The sequence below is a fragment of the Lonchura striata genome, chromosome 1A (genome assembly GCF_050655825.1).
Source record: "Lonchura striata isolate lonStrDom1 chromosome 1A, ASM5065582v1, whole genome shotgun sequence".
In the NCBI taxonomy this organism is placed as follows: Eukaryota; Metazoa; Chordata; class Aves; order Passeriformes; family Estrildidae; genus Lonchura; species Lonchura striata.
In genome coordinates this window covers 40,637,334-40,643,913 of record NC_140741.1, presented here as the reverse complement: position 1 = coordinate 40,643,913, position 6,580 = coordinate 40,637,334, and the positions used below count along the sequence as shown (strand labels likewise).

The 6,580-nt window shown below is 34.6% G+C and overlaps 1 long non-coding RNA gene across 1 annotated transcript; it reads right to left on the bottom strand.

Moving 5' to 3' along the window:
* Nucleotides 1-1,420: 1,420 nt before the first annotated feature.
* Nucleotides 1,421-3,210, bottom strand: LOC110478553 (uncharacterized). The gene is made up of 3 exons (XR_002466775.4): nucleotides 3,068-3,210; nucleotides 2,197-2,250; nucleotides 1,421-1,623 (listed from the first exon to the last, which is right to left on the bottom strand). It is a non-coding gene; the product is annotated as an uncharacterized LOC110478553 (long non-coding RNA).
* Between the last annotated feature and the right edge of the window lie 3,370 nt (nucleotides 3,211-6,580).

The following is a 6,580-nucleotide window of genomic DNA, read 5'->3' as shown; positions in this document are numbered from 1 at the left end:
GCCTCCTGTGAATCCCCAGTGCGGCAGTATGAAAAGCAGGAAAGGCCTTGGCTCTGTGTAAGCTCTTCTCAGTAATAAAAAAACCATCTCTTTATTATCAATCTTATTATCTTCAGCACAAATCTAAAACATAGCCCCACATGAGCCACTGGGAAGAAAATTTACCCCAGCCTAAACCAGCATACCTTCATCTTTACTTCCTGAATCTTTACTTTGCTAAACTCTGCCGGCTGATACTTACTAAAAATACAAGAAGTCTGTATGTGCTCTCTGACTAAAGACTCTTATGTCAAGCGGTCTTTTAACAAGACCTTATTTCTGTTGCTTTTTCTCCTTCCTTAGGTCACTGCCAGTATCATCTGTGAGCATCATCACCTTCCCTTTCCAGCAGACACCTCTGAAAAGGAAAGACAATAATTGGAAAAACTGTCATCTAACTCCCTGTTTTAAGCTCTTTTTACACAATTTCACATACCTGTATAACCATACTGTTGTACTAAAGAAGAAATTTTCTTCTTAACTTGGTTGGTAGTCACTGAAATTTCAAATTCTAAGCCAACTCCTTTCTATATGAAAAATTTTAATTCCTTGTAGCAATATTAGTCATCAAAATGACTGGTAAGGGTAGCCAGGCATATATTCAATCTTCATTAATGTTGTTCGTCAGGAGATCAACAAAGATGTTTAGAAAGAATTGGGAAATTAAAGGTATTCAGTAGTTTACCCAAATGTTTTGGATTAAAAAAATTATGCAAATTCAAAGTGTCAACAACAACCAAGCAAGCAAACAAAGAGAGGATTATTTTACCTACAGAGTTCTAATGCAGTAATTCTGACATATAATTTGATTGCAGTCACTGGAAGAGGTTTCACACAACAACTTTCAGGACTGCATTCTTATTTTTTCTGTATATACATTTTGGTTTAAACATCTTAATAAAGCTTAATTTAGCTTGAGCTCTTTAGCTTGAGCATCCTTTTTCTTTAATTTTAATTTTATTGAAACATGACAATTATGTCTCAAAACAAAATCAAAATTCCAGAAACCATCAGATTTTATCCACAATGCTAACTAATGCACAGTCTGGCCATGGAAAATATGCCATTCATCTTTGTGCTACTTAAAATAGTTACTTTAGTATTGGCAGTGCTGATTATAAAGCAAACTTTTAACAGTGGTATGCAAAGCATCACAAAATGAAGTTCAATACAGATTAAATCTTTGTATAAATATATATATGTATTCATACACCCATATACATATATATATAACAACTATTTATTTATGTGTATATATATATATATATATATATACACTCATAGATTTTAGCTAACACTTGAGATCCATTATAAAATTGATCTCCTTAATGTTAAGTATAAATGAGGGGAAAACTGAAATGACAGACAATACTGTACATACTGAGTTTTGAGATTTTATCATGGTTTTTATTTCTTTAAACTAAATCTATGTCTGGGATGTCATCCTTTTCAAAGAGGAGGAGTAGACTAATTGGGTAATAAAACCAATCATGTACATAGGGCTGGATCCTAAGCCTGTCACAATCAAAGTTTATCTTTCCATTGATCTTCCACCTTCTGAAGTGTTACCAGGTATCCACAACACTGAAAGAAAAATAGCAGAGTAAAAACAGAGAATGTTTTTTATTTTCTTTCCCTGTTACTTAAGTGTAACATGATTTTAAGAAGTATAAAGCTTTTCTGGGAAGGAGAACTTAAGTTTTCAGAGGCACTGTAATCTCAGCTACTCTTTTCCCTTCTAGTAGTTATAAAGATATCAATAAAATCTGAGAAAAATATCATGCACTTATGAAAAGAAAATAGTTTCAACAGAAGACTGTAGAATATAGTTATGAGGCATTAAACTTTTCAATAACTCTCAGCTGCATTGGAATTCAAGCATGACATAGCTCAGGTACGTTCTGCTTTTGAAAAAGTAGTTTTTAAGCATGTATTCTGTATATTATCAACACAATAATTTGAGGTGCAACCAGAGGTGCAAGACTACAGGTATCATGTCATTAGTTTTTACCTTGTCATTACATTCCATTCTGATGGAAATTAACAGAAACATAAATCTTATTAACAGATTATTTATACAGAACTATATTTTTAATTTGATTTGATATCTGTGAGGATCTATTCATTTCAGAAGCAATAGAAAAGATTGTAACTCACCTCATGGTTTGATTCATACCTCCTCTACCCATCAGTGTATATCTTGCTTGCTGGCTAGAATCAAGGTAGAAACATTTGGAAAAGAAGCATTTTTGGCAATTAGAAGAACTAATTTTCAGTAAGTGTGCCTAGCAAAATCAGCAACCAGCTTTCCATAAGACGTTTCGCTAGAAATTATTCCTTCACACCAGAAGAATATGTTAAGTGAGTAAGAAATCCTATTTCAGACTGGGATTTTGCCAGCAACACTGAATTCACAGAGATATATTTTTTTATTGGCATGAAAAGCTGCAATAGTTTTAACTCTCCTCCCAAACACAGACACTCTCATCTTCTTTGCCATTACATTGAACTTGGATTGTTTGTTCAGTAGCAAGAAAATCTCTTAGCTGATGCCTAAGTGAAAGAGGACTGACATCTCAGGTAAAATAGATTCTGATCCTCTAGATATAGTAGTCTCAGGATGCTGAAAATCAGTGGCATTTAAATGTGATAGTAGTCATCTGAGTTGGTAAAATAAGTTGTTAGGTGTTCAAGCCTAAAAAAATTTAAATTCCCAAATTAGAATCATGAGAAATAAAAGCACATTTTACTGAGAGTATCACATCCTTTTTTAAAACTAAAATGTTTAAGGTTTTTATTTCTCTCTTTAATTCCTTTGGCAAAATATTTTTTCCAACACTGTCATGTCCATTGGTCTTATCTGTTCGAAGAGTGCACTCGACTACAATGATGTGGTTTAGTAGCTGTAATAAGATCCTGACAACAGTGCTTTTGAGCATGGATAGAGAGCAAACGGGATTTTTTTCTGTTTTACAGGCATGTTTTCAAGCAAAAAAAAAAAAAAAAAAAAAAGGTTTAAAATTCTTACCTTTGTATCTCATGCAGCTGGAGAACCTTATCTGAGTTTCATTATCTGTCCTAGAGAAAGTCATCCCATAAAGTCAGAGCTCCAAATTTCTGCCTGATTTGAAGCTAAAAAACCACCCATATTTTCACATGGTATTTGCTTAACATTTTTTCAAATGTTCTTTCTTCCACTGAGAGAGAAGGTCAGAGCTGAAATGTTGAGATGGATTTGTTGAAACTTTCATCGAGGAAATGTTGGTCTTATGCAAGGTCAGAATCAGAATTTAATTTGCAAAATCCTGGTGAAGACAGGCAAAACTGTGGGTTTTAAAGGGAGGTTTAGGAAAGGTCTTATTGTTGAAGTACAGTAGAACTTTAATCCTGTTTGCTTTGAACAATGAGTTCATTGGCCTTATAATGATTTCATAAACTTTTCAATGAAAAATCCAGTGCAATAATTAAGGAAATTACTAGCCTCTCTGTAGAAGCAAAAATTTGTAAGCAAGCTAACAAAAGATTAGTCCAAATAATAAAAACAGAATACAAAAGTCAAGCTATGTATTAGGTTCTTAAATACAATGGCAGAAAATGTCACTTCTTTATCATATCTTCAGGGCAAATTACATCTGCATCTAAAGCCAGGACATGCTTGGAAAAACACTGTCTTTTTTAAAAAAACAATTCCATGGAATTAAATAGGAATAAAACGCCTATGAGTAAATCTGATTTGATCATCAGTCTAATATCATATTAAAATTGTTTACTGGGAGAAGGCCAGGCAAGAAAATCAGGAAAAAAAAAAAAGGAATTTAAAACTCCTTAAACTTCAAAGAAGTAATTAAGTTTGTTTCTTACAGACCAGTATATCATGAACCTGATTCTCACAGGACATCTCAGTCAATTTAAAATTTGTTTGCTCTATCATCTCACGGGACCTATGATGCTTCTATAAGGATCTTGTTTTTGTATCAGCCTCTGTGAAAAGTAGTGAGTTATTATTTTTTAGTGAGGATTCCACACTACCTAAATATGAGCTTTTACATTGTAGAGTAACTGTGGACTGATTTGTTTATATTTGTATTAAAATAGGGAATCCTGTTGGATTCAGAGCCATAAGAACAAGAGGCCCCAGTGATCCTAATCAGCCTCCCCTGGAAACCCACACCCACATCCTTCTAAGCTCCTTGCTCACCTGCCTGCAAGGGGTACTCTTGCCCTAACTCTGAGATCCTAAAATAATAATTTCTGTTGCTTGTTTCTCTGAAATACAAAAGACCTTAAAATTAAAAGATTAGTGGCCAGAATATTTTTGATTATATGATGCTCATATCCTTAGTCTACAGTAAGATGCAGCATCCCATAGTCTCCAAAATACTCAGATTTAAAATCCACATGATCATTACTATATTGTGAAATCTGTTCTGAACCAAATCCTTTGGACAGCAGTATAACATATCACAGAAATTTTTAATCTATTTGCTTCTGAGTATAGAATTACTCAGTAATATAAGGTATAGATAAACAACTTTGTGAGGAAAAGGCACTAAAATATCCCTGGCTAGTTAATTATTACAGCTGAAAAAACAGACTAAATTTTGGGATAGGATGGCAGGTGGCAAGGGCCCCAGGAGCTTCCCCTTTCATCTGGCTACCATTTTCACTCTGCAAGAGCTTATGAGTGAAAGTGTGTGTTCCAGGGAACCATGTGAAAAGAAATAAGCCCTTACAGAAATGGAGTGTAATAAGGCTAGCCACTGGGAAGTAAAATATCAATGTCTGTATGACAGTCTGGAAGGTCACCAGTTTTGGGCCTCCATGATGCCCAATAAATGGGGTCATGGAAGATTCTTCTTGATTTATTTTCTTGCCTAAAGACATTCCTCTCTCAGGTTAGACAGATCTCTGCTTGCCTGTCAGTCCCGACTGACTTCACTAGAAGCCACATAAAACAGTATATAGGAAAGCAGCATCAGACTCAAGTAGAAAGTGCTAAATTCTTACTTGATATCAGGCCATATGCACTTTGGTTTGAGATAGATTAGTGATCCCAAACAGCCCTGAAGCCCTTGATAGTCTTTGACACTGGAACAAGTAGCAGCACATGGCCTATGTTTATATCATTAACATTACACAAGCTACAGCAGAGAACAGTCATGATCAGTGGTAGTTCCTTATTGGTGGTGAGGAACTGCTCAGAAATTATGTAATTTGGCCTGATTCAAAGCAATGCTAGGGAAACATCCTAAGAATTTCAAAGTGGCCAATAAAGAGCCTAGTGAAAGATGTGCTCCTTGTCAGAAACAAGATTCCTAAGTGGCTTTGTCAGCTCTGTCTTCCATTTGCTGTAGATAGTGAGTGAGCTAACAGGTGGGTATGGATTAACAGGAAGGGCAAACTTATCCCTTGAAATGTCACTTGTCAACACACCCTATTTCACAGCCATGGTCCAGAAAGGCAGTTCTGCAGTGATTTCTCTCTAATAGCCCATGAGTATATGCTAATTGTTCAACATGGATCACTGGATAAGTACCTGTGTGAAGTCTTTTTGCTGGCACAGGTACCAGTATTTGGTAATTCAGGGGAGTAAATTTTATACATTTTATTGCTCTATTAATGAGAAGCCCACAAACAGCTTCACTTTACAGTCACAATTTTAAAAGGAATCATTGCCTTTTATTCTGGAAAATAATGCAACAGCTTACAGAAGTTAATGTTGCATTGTGGATTTTATAGTTGTACTTGAAATTTTACAGTAAATATTAAAGCTTAATTTAATATAAATTTAAATGTTACTGACAAGAATTAGTTCCAAGTTTCCCTTTCTCACAGAAAATAACACTCTAATTATTTGGGTTATTTTGTGTTAGATTTTGCTTTTTCCTGAAGTCATTCTGTCCTTCCTAATTTTGAATATATTTTCAATGTATTTTTGTTCACCTTTTATGCTCCTCTGTCATTGTTAAATCTCTGCTCTAATGCATAAGTTTAATGCTGTGGGGTGTATATGCCTTATTTAAATTTAAAAAAAATATATACTGGAAAGATATTGGAGACGTGGAATTGACGATACTTCCCATTCACCATCTCTTTTGCTGCACTGATTAATTAAGATGCAGAGATACTGCTCATATTGAAGTTCATGCTATCTTCTCCTGTGTTGGTGCATAGTGGACCATTTTGTGTAATATTCTCTCTGTTGCTATAGAAAAATGTCCCGTTTCTTTTGCAGGAGCAAATATTATCACTAAACCACATCTCATCATGAAGTAAGAAGGTGTTCATTTAATGAATATCACTAAGTACAAAAACAATAATCCAATTTCTATCTTTGTAGAGAGAAGATGAATATACATACAGTGTTGGCTACTCTAGGAGCTGGACATCTTAACCAGGTCAACACAGAGCACAAGTTGCAACACAGATCTTTTAAGTTCATATTTCTTTACTGGCAGTTATGTATTTCAGCTCTGGAAGATACTTGCATTATACTTGAAAACTCAACTCCTCAGCTACTGATAATAAAGGATATCACTGA